Below are 23,377 nucleotides of genomic sequence, written 5' to 3'. Positions count from 1 at the left end.
TTTGTTTAAATTAACATTTAAACCAGTTGACACACAATATGCATGGAGCTTTTGGGGCCCAGGGTGTTCTTAGACTCTGGGGCAGTTGGGCATTAGATGTGGCTGTTTGGATGTTTTCAGTCAAGCTTATGCTTTTTTCGTGTGAAACAATGCCATCATTAATGTCAACATGTGCATGAGATTTACAGTGTTTGCCAAGTGCAATAGCTGAACAGGGATCAGCGTTGATGACTCACGAGGAGACGATGTAGTAACTTGTACAAACAGGTCCATGTGGTTCAGGAACAACGAGTTCGCAGGAGGACAAGTAGTTACCCTTAACATAAGAGTTTAGTCATTCAGACACATTGCACTTCCATCACCAAGAGATATAAAAATGAATTCATGCAGAGCACATATACTCTTTGTATTCTTTGGATCGAACTATTGAACAGAAGGTTGATATTTCTGCATTTGCTTTGTTAAAGTTCTCACTGAGCTAAGTTCCCCTAAACAACAGTCACATGAGTTACGGTAACTTGTCAACCAGCCAGGTTAGAGAATTTGGCAACAAGACTCAGGCAGTCAAAACAAATCTGATTGCACTCTGCACTTTTAAGTGAAATGAAAGAACACACAGAGAAGAAGCTGGATTTTATCCATAAAACCATTGCCTGTTATTTCTCCCAATTCTTGGGCGGCAACTCACATCTTCACAGTCCAAATGGCATTGTTCTTACCAGAGCAAATATACCTAACAAAATAAGTGTTCAATCTAACCTACCCGTAGATTTGGGCTCGCAGTCATTTAAAAGCTGCTGAGGCGTTTCACTAAAACATTGTGGTCTTTGCGTCATGCAAAATGTGGAACAACATGAGAACGAAGGTCCAGAGCTGCAAAGAAATTGCTATCTCACTTATTCAATTGCATCAGTTTAATTTGCACAAGTTGTTAAAACAAGATAAGGAACTTTACTTGTGCAAGATCATAAAGCACTTTGTATGTAAGGAAAATATATTATGAATGCCTGAATAAAGTCAACACATCAGACTTTTCTGAAGGGATGATTTTGTTGACACTCTATTAGAAGCCATTTGGTCCTTTTTGAGGATGTATAATTGTGAGAGACTGGCCACTGGCTTACACATGCTAGGATAGGCTCCAACTCCCTCATAACACCTCAGCACGATAGAATATGTGGCCAAAAGTATGTGGACAGGGTGTACGTCTGTGCTACCTGTGACTGCTTCCTGTTTCAACTTGATAATGCAGTAGGTTCAACATCTGGTGGAAACCAGAAGAATGGAGGCTGTTATAGTATCAGATTTATGCCCGTTGTCTTGGAATTACATGCTCAACAATCACATTTGGGTGTAATGTTTAGGTGTACATATACTTTTGGACATATATTGTTAGAAAATAACACATGTAGACATGGAAATGTAGGATTAAGGGGTTTGTAGTTTGACTGATTCTAGTGACTAAAAGTCAGGAATTCACAGCATATGATGCAACCGTTTTGACTATTGTTTAATCATTGTTGTCTGTGTCTCGTTAATCCTCCGATCCATAGACAGAGGTATGTTTAAAGTAAATAAATATCCAGTTTGACCCACTTTTCTCCCAGGTGGAATTCGAACATCTTAACTTGCAATATATTTGTTTCACTCCTTATACTTAAAACCAACACGTTTAGTGTGTATTATGTTAGTAAAAGTGACTTTTTTTTTTGGCTTTTCTCTGCCCTGCTGTAAATGTTTTTCCTGGTGTCCTTGGAAAAACTTAAACAAATTAATAGAATTCAGCCATCGCAACCAGTGCGACTTAATCTCTTGGGGAATATGTCACTTTGTATCACCTACACTAACCAATATTTACTTGGCTTTATCTAACAGCTGCCTGATACCTTGTGTGAACGGTCAGAAAGAATGAAGGTAAACATTGCCTTTGTGTTTGCTCAGTCACGTAGCTTTAGACACGATCACAGCTTGAAAATTGTACTTAAGAGTTTAACTTGTTCTGGCATCATATTCCAGCCTTTTTTCCCCTCTTTCTATCACTATAGAGGGATGTGAGATGCAATTAGGCATTCAAAAATGTTGCAGATATACACACACACACTGACTACTGTTTAGTTTTTTACTTTCCCACGACAATGCTCAACACTTCACTGGAATCAATTTTCTTTATCGCTGAATATTTTGAATATCGTAAAACTTAAATTAATAGCTGAGCCTTAACTAGCCACCTACCCCATTTATTGGCCTGGTGTGGGAGCACAGTTGGACAAATAAACGCAGGTCTCCATTAAACGCCTGGTCTGGTATTAATAGAAGTTGTTCGGATGTATAAAACCTCTTTAACCAGCCGGCTCGCCTGCTTTACCGGCTTCTAAGCTGCTTTGATCGTTAATACAAATATTAATGTTTAAACATATACTGACCAAAATTATAAATGCAACACTTTTGTTTTTTCCCCCCATTCATCATGAGCTGAACTGAAAGATCGAAGACTTTCTCTATGTACACAAAAGGCCTATTTCTCTCAAATATTGTTCACAAATCATAATCTGTGTTAGTGAGCACTTCTCCTTTGCTGAGATAATCCATCCACCACACAGGTGTGGCATATCAAGATGCGGATCAGACAGCATGGGTATTGCACATTTGTGCCTTAGGCTGGCCACAATAAAAGGCCACTCCAAAATGTGCAGTTTCATCACACAGCACAATGCCACAGATGTCGCAAGTTTTGAGAGAAATAGGCCTTTTGTGTACAAAGAGAAAGTCTTAGATCTTTGAGTTCTGTATGGACATGCTACACATCGTTGATTGGTTAGATTCTCCACAATTCAATTGTTCAGTTCATTTAACGGAAACAACAAGCTCCAAAGTCGAATTCATATAGATTTACTGGCGTAGCCTGCATGGTACAAGAGAGGTGCTCGTTAACTCAGAATGTGTCCGTTCCTTGGTTATTTATATTCCTTAAGTCTGTAAGGGTCCAGCGATCAAAGGAATTAAATAAGCTTTTCAGAAATATTAATTCAAGTTGTGAATCCTGACATGTGAAGTTTGTCGCTCTCTGTCTGCTAACTTCTGCCACACTATTCTCATCCTGCACTGTGTTGTTATGTTGTTGCCCACAAAATAAAAGCGCATAAGCCGTCTGTCGGAGCTGGATCAAATGAATGACATGTATTTGATATCATTGGATGATTTGAATACAAGTAATATTCTGTTTTGAAATAAATAAACTGTTTAATTGTAGCCTATTTCAGTTTTGTGCAAGAGGAATTAAAGGCATGTCCCATATGGACGCCTGTCCCAAATATAGTCATGGTCAATTCAGTGATTTTAGCAAATAAAAGCCCCGGCTATTAATCAAAGTTTTACAGTAAGTCAGAGTTCTTATGCACCTCTCTTATGCATGCTCTCTAGTAACAGAGAAACGTTCTCTTCAGCTCAAATATTCAGGAGGCATCTCTCCTCGTCATGAGTCCAGGTTTGTCCCCTGCTTGTGGACATTTTGGTAGCAAACGTGTTACTAATTCTCCAGTCACCAAAACAGGGTGAGTAAAGTTTTAACCCATGAAATGTTACATACTATAGTACACTAAACTTCTCCTTACTGGTTCCAGTGGTGTTAACACTGGAAATGAACCTCTCCGGAGTTCACCTGACAGCGGTCCGAGAAGTGAGCAGTTGTTTGATCTGCACCAGAGTTTGTGCAGAAAACAAACCACACCATGGGGGTAAACAAACGCTCTTTGGTTCTCTTCAACCGGACTAAACAAGGCTGGTGTGAACCCACCCTATGAGTCTACAGCCATGCTAGCAGCACTGTGAGGCTGTATTTTGGCTCAGTGGTGCTTTAAGCTGAAGGCTAATGTCACCGTCCTGACATGCTCATAATGACAATGCTAACATACTGATGTGTAGCAGATATAAGGTTTACCATGTTCGTGCAGTTCTAGCAGCCTCTAGTCTAGTCAGTGCAGCACTTAAATAAATATGACAAGATGTTCATTAACTAGATCAATGATTTCATGTTAGCCTCAAATTGAAGATGTCGAGCTGATGTTGATGTGGGCTGATGGAGGATTCACCGCCTGCAGGATTGGACGATGTTCTCCGTCATCAGATATTTTTGCCCTCTGCTCGTTGTTTCTGTAACCTCTCCAGGGACCTTCAGCCAGCTCTGCATGCCCTCCATACATCATTTCCCACTTTATTCTCTCCCTATTTTCCAAAACTGCACCTCCGCTGTCTCCTTCATTTATTTCCCCTCTCCCAAGACGTTGGCAGGTCCGCTTCCACCTTTCCCTCTGCTTCATTTGCATCTTGGCTCCACACGGCTGCCCAAGTGTTTTCTGGGAGTCAGGTGGCTAATTGGTTCCCATCTGTTGGGAGAAAGCGGCCTTTACAGGATCTTGGGTAATTTGTGTCTGGAGTTTTACCATATTGATTTAGTTTTTTCCCTGCACCCAGAGTTCACATACTGTTATCTTTTTGTTTTTGTCATATTGTTGCTGTAGGTGAGCTCTGGGATTTCAGGACTGTATATTTTTTTGTTATCGCTCACATCTTCTGGATTGTTTTTCATCGCAGGACAAAGGGTTTGCAGCACTGTTGGAATAATGTGTGTTATGCAGAAAATGCATGATTGAGTTTTTATTCTGTTACTCTGTCAGTTGTGAAGACGTTCTCTGAGGCAGAAATGAAATGTAGTAATCTGTTCTCCTGATGCGGCAATGTTTTATTTGGCAACCACTTTAGTCCGTGTCTCCACCACATCTCTTCACTGCTGTTTTGATCTCAGGCATAACAAGACAGATAATGTGCACTTCCTGCTGTGTTTAATACAAGGTTTTAATGTCACAATCACCATCTGCAGCACGAGTTACTTTCTGTGTAAAGATAAGCCTTCAGAGGAGGAAGTGGCTAGGTCTAGCAAAATACCCAGAAAACCAAAACAGGAAGTGACAGGAAACACTGAGACGCTTGTTCAGACAGACATGAGAAGCATGTAAAGGACAGTTTGTTTATCTTTGTGCTAGCTGAAGAAAACAAATAATTTCAGTGGCAGCCCATGAGACTGTTGGCTCTCATCCACACAGCACTTTACCGCACCTGTTTAACATTCAGTATCAACACTTGTTTGGTCTCTGAGGGCTGCCATTTATGAAAAGTGTAGACTGGTTCATTTTGTTACAAGATGAACCAAATCCTGCTTTTTGATAGTATCTAGTGTTTTTTTCCATTTAGCTGCCATACACCATTTACACTGAACTTCAAATATCACCACTGTTTTGACCAGATACCTCGAGATCTGATGATATTTTGGAAGCGAGACTAGTGCTGACTTTTTGTCTTTCTCTCCTTTTGGAACCCGAAACGCCTCATGCCTCTTATCCTTTTATTAACTGATGCCATTTTTCTCATCCATTAACAGTATTAGCAAATGTGTGCTAATTTATTGAAATATGATCATCTAGAACATGAATTGCATTTCTTCAACCGTTTGTACAAGTTTCTGTTGTGCAGATAAAAAATGCAAGTTAAAATTGCGCTATCGATCATATCTTAGGTAACTTGATGAAGACTACTTGTTTTTCTTCCCCATCACAAAACTATTCATCTTGATAAATCTTGCTAAACTTAATATTTACTGCTTTTCATTCATCATCATTTAACTTTAATTCCACTGTTTGAAACCCACCCGATTAGTCAATGACAGAAACTGACAAGAAATTTGCAAGTAATATATTAATCAAAATTGTCAAACCTTATGTGGGGATTTGCTACTTTTCTGTGTTTTTATATCATTAAAAACTGAGTATTGTTTGCTTTTTTTGCTTTTTGTCAAGCAAAACAAGACGTCACATTTGACAGACTGAACAATTTAATGGAATATCTCAAAAATAAAAGAAAGATTAATTGATTATGAAAACAAAATCATTAGTTGCAGAGCCAATTGAGACTCTTGTGCTTCTAGGTGAAACTTATACGCAAAAAAGTTTGACAAATGATCAGCAGTAGTAGTAGGCATTGAATGATGTACTGTGAAGTGATAGGAATTTGTCAACTGTAAGTTTATATCTCTGGGTGCATTAGACGTTGTTAGAAATCGATGAGACTGCCTAAAGTACCTTTTGTAATGTAGCATACTGCATATGTAGAGATGCACTTTTAAATCCCATGTAAAATGTGTTCAAATAACAAGACAAATTTGATCTCTTTGACTGTTTAAAGGGATGACTTGTGTAATTTCAGTAAGACATTGCAAAAATAAAAATCCGATTTTACACTTCCTCCCTGAGAGTTGCAATCCCAGATTTACATTAGCCTCATTATCATGATACAATATTTTATTGATGTATATTTAAGCTCTTGCCATTTTGAAAACACACGCTTTCTCTGATTGTCCAGATATCCTCCTCCTCCTCATCATCACTCTGCTTCTGTACATTTTTATTCATAACGTTTGTCACATGATTCACTCTGAGAGAGCTGTCGACAATGAATCAATTTCAAGCTCTCTTATTTTTTTTTTGAGAGCTTTCTGACAATTGATGAGGTGCCAGCGTTGACCTCCTGTAATGAGGTAAGGTCTCCGTATCTGCCAGTTGAGGTTTCTCCTCAGCTGAATCAGAGCCTGAATAGGCCTGCAATGCTTGGGTAAATTAAATTTGCCATAAAAAAGGAAACAGGAGAGAAGAGGATAAGATTTAAAGTGGCAATCGAGGGAAGATGACAGAAGTTACTCGCAGTGTTAGACCTCCAAGGTTATCCCACAAATTGAGACGCATTCGGAGAATTGCGCACACCAGTAGATGTGTTATTTAATGCAGTGATCATTGTGTTGTTAGTTTCCTGGTATCAAGGTTTTGATGGTCTGCAGCAGGCTTGTGAGCTGACACTGCCGTGTTTCTCTTTCCTGCATCCTGACACTCGATTTGTTTAGTCGCATTATCTAAAATGAGGCTTGTGAGCGTGCATACAGGCGTACTGATACACCTGCTTTCTCGTGCATCTATCCATAATGACAGTATTTAATGCTATTTTGGGGTAAAGCCGTGAACCTTTGGCATCTGGCTCCGGTTCTTCCTTTTCCTGCCTGTGATTCCTGAAAACGATCCAATTTGAATCAATCATCGTCTCCCCGGTGTTCCCGTTGTTTTGTGGGTGTCTCCTCCAATGATAGATTCCGTTATTTCCGTTTGCAGGATGGATTGTAAACTGTGACAAATAGTGAAGGCTAATGCATCCTCTGTTGTCAGGAAAATTATTTACCTTGCTTTCACAATCCATTAAGTTGATGAGAATCTGCAGAGGGGGTTTCACTCCATACATGACACTGACAGAATATAGGCTGAATAATCTGTGGATACTGCAGTTTACACATACAGCATGTGCCTTTACTTACATTATGTTTCAATGTGGGAAGTTACAACCAGCCAGGTCTGTTAAAATGCATCTGTTGGAGGTTGATTAGTCAGCCACCATTCAAGGGTCCAATTTGGAGTAATGTCACGAGGCGTAGTGCACCCTTCAGTAGCCATATTGGATGCATAGGTAGACTTCTGTGATGACAGCAGAGGTAGTTTGTTTCATGATACACATGTAAATCATATATAATTCTATAATTCCACTTGTTTTGGTGGTGTGTGGACAAAAGGGATTGTTTTTTGCAGATATTTGACTTAATTAACTAATAGCATGGGCCGCAAATAACAATTGTTACTGATTAATCTGTGCATCATTTTTTGAATAGATTGATTAATTGTTTTTTTTTATGTGACTTGTTGTGACTTTTTGTCCGAAACAGTCCAAAACTCAAATATATTTAACTTTCTACTGGGAAAAGCAACAAATCCTCACATAAATATTTGGCATTTGTGCTTGATAAATGATTAATCAATTATTAAAACTTTTTTGTCAATATACTGTGGCTGCAACTTACAATTTCTTTCATAATCGTTTAATCTTTTCTCGATAAATTGATGCAATGTCAAGAAAACATTCTAAAAAAATCAATTTTTCCCAGAGCACAAAGTGTCTTGATTCCTTGTTTGTTCCGACCAAAAGTCCCAAACCCAAATATTTCAGTTGCCTTCATGTGTGACAAGGAAAACCTGCAAATCGTCACATTTAAGAATTTGAAACCAGAGAATGACAATTTAGCTTAAATGACTGCTAAACACAATTGTTGTGTTTCTTACTGTGTGTCAGTAAGTCATGCCAGTCTTCAAGCACAATACTGAAACGTACTACATACTAATTGAATGTAGCCGTAATTAATGTTATTAGTTCTACCTGTTGTTTTCATGGTGTGACATCAAAATATCTGCTGCAGAAAAAGGCTTCTTCTCGTCCAATTTGTGTCCCATAAATACAAATAGTTGGATGTGTAATTATGAGAAAACACATTGAGTAAAGGTGCTAGCATCATTGCATGAGTGCTCAATTAAATAAAAGACCTTGAACTTGAAGGCAGGTAGTTTCTTTATAGTGTGTTTATTGCTGCAGCACCCAGAGTATTCCTTATCTATGTCCAGATAATATAGTACTGAGTTTTTATAGTGTTTTTATACTACTCCTGCACAACTGAAGATCCACTGACCCCAGTGACAAAGAGGTCAGAATGAGCTTTGATTTAATGTCAGAGCATCCCTGATTTCAAAATGCAGACGGATCCATGTAGAAAAGTAATTTGTTATTTATAGCAATTAATATTACAGTGAGTGGACTTTGCTTTAAGTTAAAACTATTGACTGACATCTGAACATTTTATTTTAATGGGCTAATGCAGGCTACTTAGCCTAATAAATAATTCACAATAGTTTTTATAAAAAAAATTCTATTGCCTCAAAATGTGTAAAAATGGTGTAGAGAATACAAAACGTCTCACTGTGTAGCAGCAAACAATTGCCTTCTTGAAAACTTTCCAGTGTTGTAAAGTCTTACCTTGTTATGTGCAGACTTATCAGACTCAGTCGCTTGGTATCTGATCTTCTCACTGGAAACATGCAGCAAAATGAAAGCAAACCTTCAGGGTTTTTGTTTTGTTATTTGTTTGTGTGAACATGGCTTAGGTGCAAAGGAATTTGCCTTGCCGGGTAATACTGGATCATCCACAAATAACTGAATGTCTTACTTATAAAACATTATATTATAGTGATCATGTAGCCATTGAAATGTAGTATGAGCCCCGTTAGAGGCGTTAATAAATGTTTTCGTTCATAAACCTCACGTGCAAGTGGGGTTTTATGAGTGAGCAAAGACCAGAAGAAGCTCTTTTAACTTTGCGGTGATAATTATTGTTATTACCCGGGATAAAGGAGCTTTAATTTGACAAGGGCGTGGCGCGTGATTCGTCAAATGATCCAGATATGATTGACGAGCTGGATTGTTTGTTTATGGTCGATTTACGACTGGAGCGGACGAGGCACATCGTAAACAGCGTGATATGCATGATGATCCAGTGTTGGTTGGCTGCAGGAGCGTTGAGGTTTGTGTGTCCATTTTGATCAGATGCCTATGGGACGCTGGACCTGTGGGGTCGGGGTCCACATCTGAGGCAGATATGGAGGGTGATGGATGTGTGGTATTTTAGAAGGATGAGCTTGTGCATCATCATTGAGCTGTGAAGGTTCATTCTACATACCCCTCCCAGCACAAAGTCAATGATGTATTTGACAGATCTATGGGAGACCCCTGGGAGTCATTTACAGCACAGGTGAAATACCTCTGCACCTGACCTCTTCACCTTTTAATGAAACAGACTATGAACTACATCCAGCAGATTCCTCATGCTCTGGATTTATGCGCCACTGCCTCAGGTGGAACTGACAACTGTCATGTGACCAGCTTGTATATAGATTAAAGCTTGACAAATGATAACCATCCATTCTTTGAGTGCCGTTTCCTGGTGCTGAATACTCAGCGCTGTCTGCTCATGTATCCGTGTGTACGGCATCAGCTAGACACCTGACCCACTTTCCTTTTTATTTCAACATCTGGGGCTGTCTGCCTCGTCGGCTCTCACATGCCTTCATTATTTAGTACAGGGACATGACACAATCTGTGACAACCACTCTTCATGAAAGCATCATGAGAAAATGATCAACAGCAGCAGCAGCAGCATATGGCGACTCAATGATTATACAGAGGCTATAAAAGATAAATCCACTGCTTGTTGTTGTTCGTTTCTTTTTGTTTTTTCATGTTTACATCCTCTGTCCTCTGTTTTGGCCGGCCAGATAAGCAGATATCTCCCTGCTCTCCCAACACTTCCTAGCCATGGGCATCTAATTTTACTCTGAGATTTGACTTGGGGATTGAATTTGAAAGCTATTTCACCTCGTAAAAATTGGCTTGCAGTGGTGGCTTGGTTGAGCTGCAGTATACGACGGGGTACAGAGGGTGTGTTTTTTATTTTAATTTTTCATATTTTTCTTTGTCAGATTCAGGCATGCTGGGGCCCAGGAGGACAGTAGTTAATATGGTTGTTATCCCGGGAGGGGAAGGTCTTTGTAAAATGTATTGTTTTTCCAGGGTGACCTCGCCTTTTGAACCTGGCAGAGCTTGTTTGGGGACATTCTGTGGAAAAAGGCTTCATGCTGTGTTGTGTCTGTAGGGTAAAGGTGTCACAACACATGCCTGCCGTGATTGAGATTGTTTGATTGTTTTTTTTCTTCCCACTTTTTCCTCTGGTACGCAAGGACACATCCCCTAGAGGGACGTGGGGTGATAGAACCTTGGCGATGAGCTCCACTGAGGAGGGAGAGATGCAGCAGAGAAGCGAGATGAGTGATCAAGGAAAGGAGGGCAGATAAAAGAAAGACTGCATGAGGCTCAAAGGCAGATGAGCAGCAGGGGAGTTTATTTGATTTTAACCATGCTGGAGGCGCGACACTATGTCTGTCAGTCCAACACTTTGGTCCAGAGATGAATATTGCAACAACTACGGCTGGATTGAAATTTGGCATTCATGCTTCCCAGAGGATGAATCTTGATGACTTTAATGAGCCCCTGAATTTTTATTTTGTTTCCACTGGAGTAAGCCATGCCAGAGGCCCCAAAAGCAGGACTCCGAAACAACAGACTTTACTTGCCACAGCACAGGATCAATACACAGGTGTAATAGGCAATTAGTAATAGGCAAACAAGTTAGTCCTGTAAGGAGTAGGCTAAGGCAAGGTCAGTAAACGGTACGCAATGTCCGAAAAACCAAAGAGCAATGTAAAACTGGAAGACCTCTGGAACAATAGCCACTGGATATTGAACGAACTGGCGCAGAGACAGGGGAACAGATAACTGAAATACTGTAGGAGAGTGAGGTCAACAAGGAACTGGTGCAACTCATTAGGGCGGGGCGGACAATTACACAGACGAGGCGGGAAGTGTGGTGATCTGAAAACGAGAGGATAGGGGACTAATAGAATAAAAACACTGAATGAATGAATGAATGAATGAGCACAACATGAACTTGGGCCGTGATTTCTTGGACTGATAAGGATCATAAGAAATGCTTCGTTTAAATAAAAATCGGGAATACACAGTGCTGCAAAGTTAGAATTTGAGCAAGAAACGTAGTACCCAGATAGCAAGAGCTACACCGGACGGTTAGTGGCTCACCGTCTGCCTCTCTTTAGGTGTTCATGATCATTCTTTAGTTTTCAAGTCGGTTAAAAAGTAAAATCCTTTCATATGCATTATAGTATTATAAAGGTTTACAAGTAGGGTGCCTCTACAGTATCGGCGGCTTATCTAATGTCGTCTAACACCCTGATTTGTATTTATTTACTTTTAAAAGATGCAGACTTCTATCACACCGCGCTTCCCTCCATATAACCTGTCTTAACACTGCAGGTTGTGCTGTAAGTGTTTCATGTTTTGATCTACTTTAAGCCCCCCCATGTGTGATTGACTGACTTGAGTGTGTGACAGGTGATAGTTTCAGCGCCAGATGGACAACATGACATCTTCCCTTTCCTTTCCAGTCCTTCCACCACTTGCCGCTTCGAATCAGATCTCTCTGTGCCCCTTTGTCGCTCCGTCCATTTGGACCGTGCAGTATAATAAAGACGTAGTGCCTTTGGATTTTACCACTGCTCACTCTGTTCAGCGCTGCCAATGAGCCTGTCCTCGTAGCCAGATTTATATGCTTCGCAGCAGTTCCACGGATCGTTGTTGGACGTAAAACAAGTCATGGATAGTGGGGATGGAGGGGGTGCAGGGTGTTGAAATGAATAATTTTTTATTTCTTTCATTTTCATCCAGGAAGGATACAGTGCAGAGATGGGTTGTCGAAATTAGATTTCACATGTGTGTGATTTGCCTTTGATACTGATAGACCCGTCTGTCGCGTATGACACAGGAGAATCTTTAAAAAAGGGAATATCTCTGCAAATTTCACACATGCTCCTAAGAAGATAACTTACTTTTTAAAAAAAAAAAATCCTCATATCATCCTGGCCACCAGGGAGTCTGCAGCAGCATCCCATTTACTTCATCCATCACAAATCCTCCTCTGGGCTTCTAATGTGTCTTTACGGCTCCACTGACTTTGCCCCTCCCCCCCTTTCTTTTTGCTGTACCTGTTTTTAAGTCTGAATCAGCACACAAACAGAATGACAAACTGGGCCAGCCAGCTTCCCCTTCTGCTACATTAGCCGTCTCCGTGTCTCCATGGCAGCCGGTGAGGCTTCGTCCAGCACCTTGCCTGCGGGGAGGTTGATGGTCACATGTGGCGCAGTGGGAACCGACCCCTTTGACACACACACACACACACACACACACACACACACACACACACACACACACACACACACACGTCAGGAGTATAGCTGAGAGATGCAGGGATAGTAGTAAAGAATAGTAGTTTTTGTTATTTTAAATGAAACGAGCAGATAATCTTAGTTTATTTGACTTTATCTGAATGTAACCAGTCATGGTGGTAATAAGGGTTCTTTTTTTTATATATATGTTTTTATATATATATTTTTTTGTCTTTAAACTTTTTCTATATTTTTCACAAATTTGCAGATCAGCATAGTTTATTTAACTTGCCTGAAATGGTCTGACACATTTTCTTTAAGTATATCAACTTAGACAATAAAGTTAAACAATAATTATTTAATATTTTTAGATTTTCATAGGTATATTCCACCACTGCAGGTGGTAGTAAAGATAGACCGAACATCCTAAAGATGATGATGGTGATTATTGTTGGCGTGTTGTGCAATAGTAGAAAGACAGGATGACAGCATTGATATGGTATTTAAAGAGCAGCTTTCCTATTTTGTGATTTAAAGATACTTGACTGCAATCGCAAGCGTACGTGACATTGAATATAGGACCAGGAAGAATAACCAGAAATTCTTTAATGAAGGACTATTGCAGAGCTCTGTATATACGCATTAACTGTAATTTGTCTTTTTACAGCATTTACACCTTCGGCACATCCATACCTTGAGGTCCTAGGTAAAGAGACTTGTTTGTGAGACGTACACTTTTTGTGTTACGTGCTTTCTGTGAAACATTTTGGTAAATTTTAAAATGAGAATGAAACGAATGACTGTGCAGCAGCAGCGTTTAGTGAGCTGTAACAAATCATTTTGATCATAGAGACACTGGACATTTTATTTGAAGAGCTCGTCAAAACCAAATGAAACCCAGAATCAGGCTCTCAGGGGCTTGTAAAGTACAATAAATACCCGCTGCAATGCATTTAGGTAGGGGAAGATTTGAATTCCTGTAACAGGTCTCTTTGTTGTTGCATTGGTAGTGTACTGAATCATCAAAGGAGGCATGTCAAACACATCAGGTCCCCCCCGCCCCTTTCTGCTCCAAACCCTCGTTTGTCTTTGCCTTAATAGGACAGCCGATTGTTTTCCTCCTTGTGAGCATGTTTCCACACAATTTGAATTAATTGGATTGTAAATTGATCCTACTTTCAGCTGAAACCCTGGAAGCTGGAGCTTTGGCTGCATACAACAGTTTAATCTGAATACTAAATGTTATTAAAAGCCTCCCCTGCTTCGTCTGTGTAGGACAGTGTGTACCTGGTAATGAGAAAAAAGCCCCAAGGGCCTATTGCATTCATTGTGCACCAGCATGGTATAATTCAGTAATTAATTGCCTTAGTGGCTGGATGACGCTGTAAGGGTTTGAAGATAACCAATGCGACTTGCCTTCACAAGGCTGCTGTACTTGTCTTTCTATCCAAAAAGGTAAGCAGGAGGATGTAGAGTCAAACAGTAATGTTTTCATAATGTATTGATAAGAGCTTAGAGGGTTATGCGGTGGCAAATGTTCCTGAAAACAGTTTCATATATTCATTGTGGAATAAATCCTGAATGTAATTTGTGATGATTTTAGAACAGGAAGAACACTGGGGCTGCCAGTGATCATCAAAGAACGGGTTAGTTCCTTTTTTTGAGTAATCGCTCTATAAAAGGTCATAACGTCCTACAGCCCAATGTAACATCTTTAAATTCTTCTTTTGTCCAGCCACCACTCCAAAACCCTGAGATCAATGATATTAAACGTCTCTCTATCATCTTTCATCTAATCTATTTTTGCCCAAATAGTTCTGAGAACTATGGATCCACAGGTGCTAAACTCAGGAACTAAACTAAAAACTAACTCCCCATATTCTTGTTTGCATTTCCACCACATCTGGCAGACTGATATCAGATCACAAAAATGCTTTTTTTATTTTTTATTTCCTGCTGAATGAATGAATGAAAGGGAGGAATATCTCCAATATGGTCTACAGAAAGAAACATTTAAAAGTTTTGTTTATCTTACCACTTGCTTTGCTTTCATTTCATTCACCAACACTTTTTCTCTTTTATACCAGCCGTCAAGCCAAAAACATAACTTTTATAACATCCATAACAATTAAAAGAAATGTCCGATGTTTGTTCTAATAGTAATGCTAGTGCCTCACTCACTGCTACTTACTGTAAATGAAGCTGTACCCAAGTTTTAGCACATGCGAGTTTCATGTTTGACCTTTTGTTCAGCACTAAAAACAAGTAGTTTTTAAAGCGCACAATCCTTTTTATAAGGAGATATCTCATTTTGCTGCACCGGTGGCAGAATTTTAAATCACATCTGGCTTTTGCGCTTCACTATTCTGAGTACAGCACCTCTGCTTCTCATCTCGCCTGCTCTGCTTACACAGACGAGGCTCAGAGGAACCGCAGACGCTCCTCACAATGTAGATGACAGGATAAAAAGAGAAAGAGACAGAGCGGCGGAGAATGAATGAGGAAAGGGAGCGGGGAGCAAAAAGAATGGAGGGAGTGATAGAACGAGAAGCGAAAAGGCCAGGGAGGGAGGATAAGCCGTGTCTCCCTTGTCTTGACATTTCTCTCCGTCTCTCCTGGGAGTAAATACCCCGATATAAATGTTCCAAACTGATGATGGAGCCGGACAGGAGGAAGAAGAGCAGGAGGAGAGTGAGGCTTGTTTGTTGTGCATTAGTTATTACACTCAGCAGAGTTGGCCTATAATTTGGTTTCAGGTTGATGTAATTAAAGGGTTCGGGCCTCAGCAGTTTTCTCTGAGCTAATTTGTTTAGGAGGCGCTGATTCCCCTGCCGGCACGATAGCGCTACAGTGACTCTGCGGCTGCTGCTGCTGTTGCTGGTGGTTATGGCAACAGGAGGACCCACAGGTGTCCGTATTGGGATCTTTGTCAAGGTAGCTGCTCCCTCAGCGGGCAAGATTTACATTCAACACTTTGCCTCAGGTTGCTGTTCATGCACACTGCAAAAGATGTTCCTGGATTCTCCAACAATCAAGGTTTTTTTTTTTTTTTGCTTGGATAAAAAGACATTTATACCTCGTTTCCACCTGGTGTTAACATGTGAACACCAGTTAGCTAAAACAGCTATTCCAGGAGGCTAATTTATGTTTCTACTTTCGGTTAGACTTAAAATAATTTATGTAAAATTTAAGTTTATTTGGAAACCTTTTAGAAGGTTTGCACAGCTTGCCACAGTATATGTTGTTTTGAGTCACATTTCCCAAAGTTAGCGCAGCTCATTAATCACATTGGCCACACTTTTGAAGTTCAAAAATACATGAATTTTACTTTAATGCCAGCTGTAAGTGATCAGGTAACAGTATACACAATGCATTTTATACTAATGCTAGAAAATATCTGGTGGTACAAAATGTAATGCTGCACTAGAGAGTGTTAAAGTTAGATATGAAAGTACAGCCAGTTTATCAGCCTAAATCCCAAAATGAGGCTGCACAGAGAGTGTCTCATTCATTCCCAGTCAACATGGATTCCTTCCAAATTAAATTCTGGCATGTGTTATGAATCCTCGCTGACAGGAAAGGACTGATTGGAATTAGAGTTGTGAGTTTCTCCGTTCAGAGAAAGCTGGACTTGCCAGCGTCAGATGTGTTGCCTCAGTGCTTCCTGTGGGTTTTCTTTTGGTTAAAAAGCCTCGCAGTTTGGACAGGATGGCAAACACGTTCACCTCGGCTTGAGGTCACCTTGCAGGATTTCTGGGTATTGATGTTTCGCAAAAGTTACCTTTTGAGAGAGGTTCAGGTTTAAAGAAGACAACATGATGATTTCACTTTTTAAGTTGCTTGTTTCTTAAAATGGAAATATAGCTTTTTAGAAAATGAACTTTTTTAGAAAACCCTTCTGAAAGTCTGGGATTATAACCACACAATTTCCCAGTTCTTACCAAAATTTGATTGTTTTAAAAAGCATGATTTTTGGTAGGTGCCCTTGCTGCTTTAATTTAACCACTTTGCAGCATTAAGTCTGACAGTTCTGCTGCACCACACTGCAGCTTTTGGGATTGGTTTTCTCCACAAGGTGTTAGATAAAAAGGGAAGCTTTATCTGCATCCAGAGGCCTGACCTCAGTGGGTTGGAGACAGATGTCCTCCCAGACAGTCGATGATAATCTGTCCACTCCTCAGGTGGCCTGAGTGAGAACACAAGCTGGCTGCTGGATCAAACAAGCCCTCTCCTTGCATCCCTCCACTCTTTTCTTGGAAAATAAATAATTTTTCGGATTTGTTGCCAAAAATTCACGGGGTGGAGAACAGTGGAAAACGGGGGGCTGGTGGAGTTTTCATTTTGTGAGCTGCAGGTTTGGTAATCACTGAATCTGTAAGTGACACTGACGGGTGTTTCCAGATCCCTGAGAGGAATTGAGCACATCTTTTTGGCTGCCAGTGCACTTGCTATATTTGAAATCCCAGAGGCTGGATTTGATGGGATTGCATCAACGGATGTCCACACTTGGCCTCAAATTGAGTGTTTGCATCTCCTGTGGCTGTGTTTACTTAATACTGGACTAGACGGGCTTTTCATGTATAATTATGCCCATTAGCTCAAACTAAACCCCATACTAGGACTGCAGAGAGAAATATGGTTACAGCCTTCACTAATTGACAGATTTGTGGATTTGTGTTTGTTGGAATTAAACTCTGGTGTCTGTTTGGATATGTTCACACACAGGAAATGGTGTTAGCTCTACATGCAGAGAAAGCTGCACCAGTGTTAACCATTAGTGTTAGTTTTAAGCAATTATAGACTCTAGTAAAGTTCACTGTTTATAGTATGCCGGTGACATTCAGACATTTAAACCTTAGCTAGCTTCTTTGATGTGGGATTAAAGTAGGTCTGGTGTTGGCCTTCTGGCCCATTGAGAGCTATTTTGTTTGCAGGACAACTCCACCAATCGGAGCTTTGTAGGCTGGATTAAGAATGGGAATGACGTTTTACTGCACAGCTATCTGACGAGCTACATCCATAGAAAAAATAGCGACAGAAGAGTGACTGAATGATGAAGCGTGGTTAAGATTGACACAGCTGTACAAGTCAACTTAAAAAAATAACAGCTCTTAAACCGGGATATTTGATTGAGCATTGTGGAAAAACTTCTCCCTGTCAATTGCAAATGACACTTGCAGGACAGATATTATGTGTTACTCATTGATTTGGACAAAACAATGAAATAAGTGAAACGAAATAGCAGCTCAGTCTGGCTATCAGGCTACTTCTTGTCCATTTTTGCTGCAAAGTTAGTGAAAACTGAACAAACTCCATCATGTGATATGATCGAGAGCTCCAGAGCAGCTGCTAAGTAGACCTTGAAGTAAGATTGTTTTGTCAACTGCATCTTTATCATTTGTGAGGGTTTATTTGATAACGATCTATCAGCCAATAGTCATTGACACATTTTTGATAAATTTCCCTTAAATCAGGTTACATAATCATTTTGAACAAGATATTTACTGAACAGGACATTTTACAACTTTTACTTGTCAGCACCATTTGGTGGATAAATTATGCACTGTAACATCATATTGTTAGCGTTCCTGATGTATCTCATCATCCATCCATCGTCAACGGCTTTATCCTGCGTACAGGGTCGCAGGGCCTGATGTATCTGTGATACGCTAATATAAGCCAGAAATATTAGCCATCCATATATATATATATATATATATATATATATATATATATATATATATATATATATATATATATATATGCTGTAATTTTGATTATTATTACTGATTATTGACAAAACAATCTCACCACAAGGTCCATTTAGTGGGCTATTTATTCTGGGGTTTTCAGTCGTATCACACAATTTTCCTTAGCAGATGGAGTTTGCTTTGTTTTTAAAGTTCTGACTTTTCATCCATACTGTGAAAAAAAATGGTCAATTTATTTTCAATCTCAACTTTAAAGCCAATATGGAGCCTAGTGAAAGCTGCATAACGGCTTCTAAACTGACTCTGTGAGGAAAGCGTTTTGTCAACTGGTTTCCAAGGTCCAGAATGAGCTTTCAACTTCACTAATACTTTCTTTGTCTTGCTTCATCATTTTCTTTCTGAAAATCTAAAGGCAATGCAAGTCAAATCTCAAACCTTTATCCCTTGCTTTGATCAGATGTGTCCACATGATACAAGTTGCTTTGAGATTGTTGTTGTAGCAGAGTTAAGATGGAGGGAGGAAAGGGCTTTTTGAGAGTACTGATAAGCTCGAGAGGGAGAGAGAAATGGAGATGAAGGTTCCTCTCAAAGAGAATATTCACAAGTCGGTGCATGAGCCTCTGTTCTGTACTGTATGTGTGGGAGCATTTTAAGGCTGCCATGATTATCTAGAGACATGTGACCCATATCCATGACTTGAAGGGTTGATTTGCATCTCTTGTTTCTTTTTTCAGAAGTTCTTTCACGGTGTTTCCTCCTTTTTTAAAGCTTGATATATGTCGTTCTTTCTGGTGTCTCATATGTCACTCGAGTTGCTCGTAGTCCTTGGGCGCTGTGGGGTTTGTGCGTCTCATGCTTGTCTGTTGGCCCGTTGATTGAAACGTGCCCGGAGTCTGACTCTGCAGCCTGACTGACGACGACATATGATTCCAAGCAGCTGATTTATGACCTCTGTAGCACACCGACGCTCCTGCTGTGAAGCTCCTCTCCCCATCTGCTTCAATTTGAGCAGTACCAGAGGTTTTTAGTTGGTTTTTTTTTTTTTTTGCACAGGGAGTATATTTCGTTCGACATTGACCCTGTAAAATTTTTCTTTTTTTATGATGCTGGAGGCTGCTTAGCAGTTGCTGAGTTTGCATTGTTCTCTTCATTGACTGTGCTCTGTGTCCTGGTTGCCTCCCATTGACTGTGTGTTTGTCTGGTTTTTTTACGGCCATCTCATCTGATGTCGCTGGCATTGATTAGCTCCCCGGGCCTCATCAGAGCTTGTTATCCTGTCAATTTGACCACTAAGTCATTAACATTTAGGTTACTGTGCAAAATGCTACACCAGGTGTCGGTCGCTCACCAGCGTCCATCCACACCTGTGCTGCTGTCCGAGAGCAGAGTGTGATGTGTAAATGTGATGGAAACATGCAGCGAAACCAAAACACTGTCAGTGATAGATGATTTATTTAAGCCCCCTCAAACCAAGTATGTAAAAATGCATCTTCTTACAAATAATATACCTAGTTTCTACTTAATGATTAGTCCCTCTACTGCAAACTGTAACTGTCAGTGTCTTCTGAGGCTGCAGACAAATATTGATGCAGTTCATGTGACGTCGCCCGTAGGCCTCAAGTCAAGACTTTCTCAAGTCTGCAGTGTGAGGACTGAGGGTGATAGACATAGACAGCTGTCAGTCAAGCCAACATGACATCAAAAATAACCATTTTTAAGCCTTAATATGTACTTCGTGGAACTGTGACGATCATTAGAACAGGAAAAATTAGTGAATTATTAAAAATGTCACTTATTGTGTACATTGACTCATTAGAGAAGCTGGAGCCACATGATGTAAAATGTTTTCGCTCAGATATGCTTACATGATTAATTCATTATCGATCGGTTATCTAAATCGATGCTTTAGGTCTCGTGGCTTTAACACTCAGATGTGGAGATTTCTGTTTAGTCTTTAATGACATTGCTCTGACAGCCACTGTAATGAATTTATCCGACACAATGACTCTGTGTCACAGTGTATAGGAGGAAGTGCTTGCTTAAAACCGAGGGAAACCTATTATACGAGCAATATCAACATGTCTCCTTACCTCTGCAGGCGGAAGGACGGCGTGTCCTTCTTCTGTGCTCAGGTGTAGATGTTTCTTTATTGTTCAACATGTTGTTGACCACTACAATAACAGCTCCCACTGTCATCTGCAGACCTGAGTGCTTTGTGGGAAGCAATTGCTTTCTGTTTTTTTCCTCAGGCTTTTTATCAGCCGTGTTCAGCAGCAGAATCTGCCCAGGAAGGTAGTATTGTGAGGCCGAACCAATTTCATTGTCGCTTGAAAGCATGTGGAGAAGGCCCTTCAGGGATCTTTGCTTGAACACAGGTAGCCTTTCACATGTTTGGCCTCAGGAGGAGCTGTTGAAGGTCAGGTGTGTCTGTGTATGTACAGCATGTGCGTCTGCGTGTTCTGTGTTTGACATTTGCTTTTTTTTTTTCTCGTTCTCTATGCTGCAGGGCGCTTGTATCAGGCAACGTCTGTGTGTTTTTGTGTGGAGGTTCAAAGAGGGAGATGATGCTACAAAAGAGAGGAGAGAGTAGTGTTGAAAGAGGTAATCACAGGTTTGTCAGTGATGGTGTGTGTATGATGTCTGTGCAGGTGAAAGGGCCTCACACAGCTCATGTGGATATAGAGACAATCATAAGAGGCTCTCTGGGTCTTTCATCTTTGTCTTTCTTTCTCTTTCCCTCCACTACCACTAACAATCCTGTTCACACTTAATGCTGCAAAATATTTCCATAATAATCTTCTTTTTTAAGTATAAACAACTAGGAAAAACAATAAGAAAATGTCCCTCACAGTGTTAGAAACTTGCAATTAGAACATTTTGTTGAATTTTCAACCTGGAAATGATCTTCCTCTGGTCTGCTGCAGTCCGACACTGTGTTCATACCATTTGTTTTATGTTTGGAAGAACGGGGCCCTAACCAAGCAGTAGAAAGTGACATGTCTGTCCAGTCGACATCTTTTTGAGTCCACTCAGGATCTGCGGTCCTGTAATATTTGCTGTTGTGAGCAGTTAACTTAACATTTGTCACGTTGGTCAAAGAAATATGTTGATATAAAACCTGTTCTTGTAAGTGGACTTAACAGTGAACAACCTGTACAGTCAACCTTATCCAAGCCAGTCTGCGTTTTTGTGGTTATTCATACCTATTTGAATCTCTGAAAGAACTGTGATTTATACAGTAGCATGATTTAAAGTCTGAAAAAAGAACACGCTTTGACCACCACAAACAAAATGCCAAATTTGGGCGGCGGCAAAAGTCAGAGTGGCAAAGATCTCGAAAAACCAGATTTATCTGCATGGTGCAAAAATATTTCGTCGTGATTTAACTAAATAGTACAGCTGCAAACAATAATTGTTTTAAGTATTAATTTAACATCTCAATTATTTTATCTCTATATATTTTGGTTAATTGTTTAATTTATTATGTCCATCAACAAATTCCCAGAACTTCAAATGTCTTGTTTTGTCCGACCAACAGCCCTAAACTCTCTTTACATTCAGATAAACCGGGGAAAAGCAGCAAGTCCTCACATGTGAGAAACTAGAACCAGAAAACTTTGCTGTTTTTTTTTGCTTGGTAAATAATTTTGCTTGGTAATTGTTGTAATAGATAATAAATATCGTTGTTGATTAATTTGCTATCCATGTATTAATTGTTTCAGCAATTAAAACTCATCCTTTAAGACTAAATGACAGTGACACACCTCACATGAGACTTTTGGACTTTTTTTTCAGTGAAATATTGTTCTATAAATGTAATTGTAAGAACTAGAGATTCAGATAATCTATTGACTGATTATCAAAGTTATCTGTCTTCTATCAAGTAAAAAAGTCAAGATGTGCTGCTTTTCTGTTTTTTTTATCGTTGTAGATTGAATATTCTTGGGTTTTAGACAGTTGGTTGGACAAATTTCACTATTTTAATTAATGAATTATCAATTAACCAAAAAATATAATCAACATACTAACTGGTAAAGAAAACAACGCTGTCAAATCTGCCAATGAGGTTGTGCAGGAGCACAGGGCGAGAGCGTATCCTCAGATGACCTCGTGTGCTCGCTGGTCAGTGCTCTGATTTCCTGAAACCTTGGGGGAGTGAACAACACCTGACGCTGTGACAACCCCACACTAAAACAAACACACACACACACACACACACACACACACACACACACACACACACGACACAATCCAGCTTTAATCCTGACAAATTGCCACCACGGGTACTGTACCTTTCTAAAGCCCTTTATCTGCCTTTCCTGCCCACTCGGTGTACAGAGGCTCCGAGAATCATTCTCCAATCTGTATCCTCCCCAACAGGGCCAATTATCTTAAGTGAGTGTCGATAGGATGCTGAGAGGCGCTCACTTTTTCTTTTTCATGTACAAATGAGCTGCAGGAGTCATTTCAGAGCTGCACTGTGTGTGTATATGTGCTCTGACTTGTAACCTAGCCCATGTAAGTACTGATGACTAACCAGCCTCGGTAATCTGCTGCAAATGTCCCTGTATTGTGTGTATGTGTGCGTGTCAGTGCTGCAGGGCTTTGATGTTGCCGCGCCTGTTGTCATCCCTCATGTCGTTACCGTCATCACAGGGTCCCGCTCAGCTGTCAGACGCACCGACGCCGCACTGCCTCTAAAGACTTTGAGCTTGCCAGCCGGGGATGGGGCATGTAGGAATATCAAAGCTTATTTATTTGGCAACATCTGGGGAACGTTTTCTGGAGGATGATTGGGAGAGAAACTATTGAAAGCTGTCCTTAAAGTGGGAATTAGAAAGCCAAGGTTCATCCAGAGAGAATTTGTTTCTTTTTAAAGACCTCAAAGGTGATTTACAGTCC

General features: G+C 40.1%; 1 protein-coding gene across 2 annotated transcripts in view; it reads left to right on the top strand.

The window, feature by feature from the left end:
* Positions 1-23,377, top strand: part of rnf152 (ring finger protein 152) — a 45,811-nt gene that overhangs the window by 2,290 nt on the left and 20,144 nt on the right. Inside the window, exon 2 of one of the 2 annotated variants that reach the window (XM_046041545.1) lies at positions 20,982-21,076. The exons of the other annotated variant lie outside the window; for it this stretch is intronic. The gene's annotated coding sequence lies outside the window, so the exon portion shown is untranslated. The remainder of the gene's footprint in view (positions 1-20,981; positions 21,077-23,377) is intronic. 2 annotated transcript variants of the gene reach the window in all.

The sequence above is a fragment of the Micropterus dolomieu genome, linkage group LG01 (genome assembly GCF_021292245.1).
Source record: "Micropterus dolomieu isolate WLL.071019.BEF.003 ecotype Adirondacks linkage group LG01, ASM2129224v1, whole genome shotgun sequence".
Classification (NCBI taxonomy): Eukaryota; Metazoa; Chordata; class Actinopteri; order Centrarchiformes; family Centrarchidae; genus Micropterus; species Micropterus dolomieu.
The sequence above is the reverse complement of the archived record's forward strand: the minus strand, read 5'-3'. Positions and strand labels throughout refer to the sequence as shown.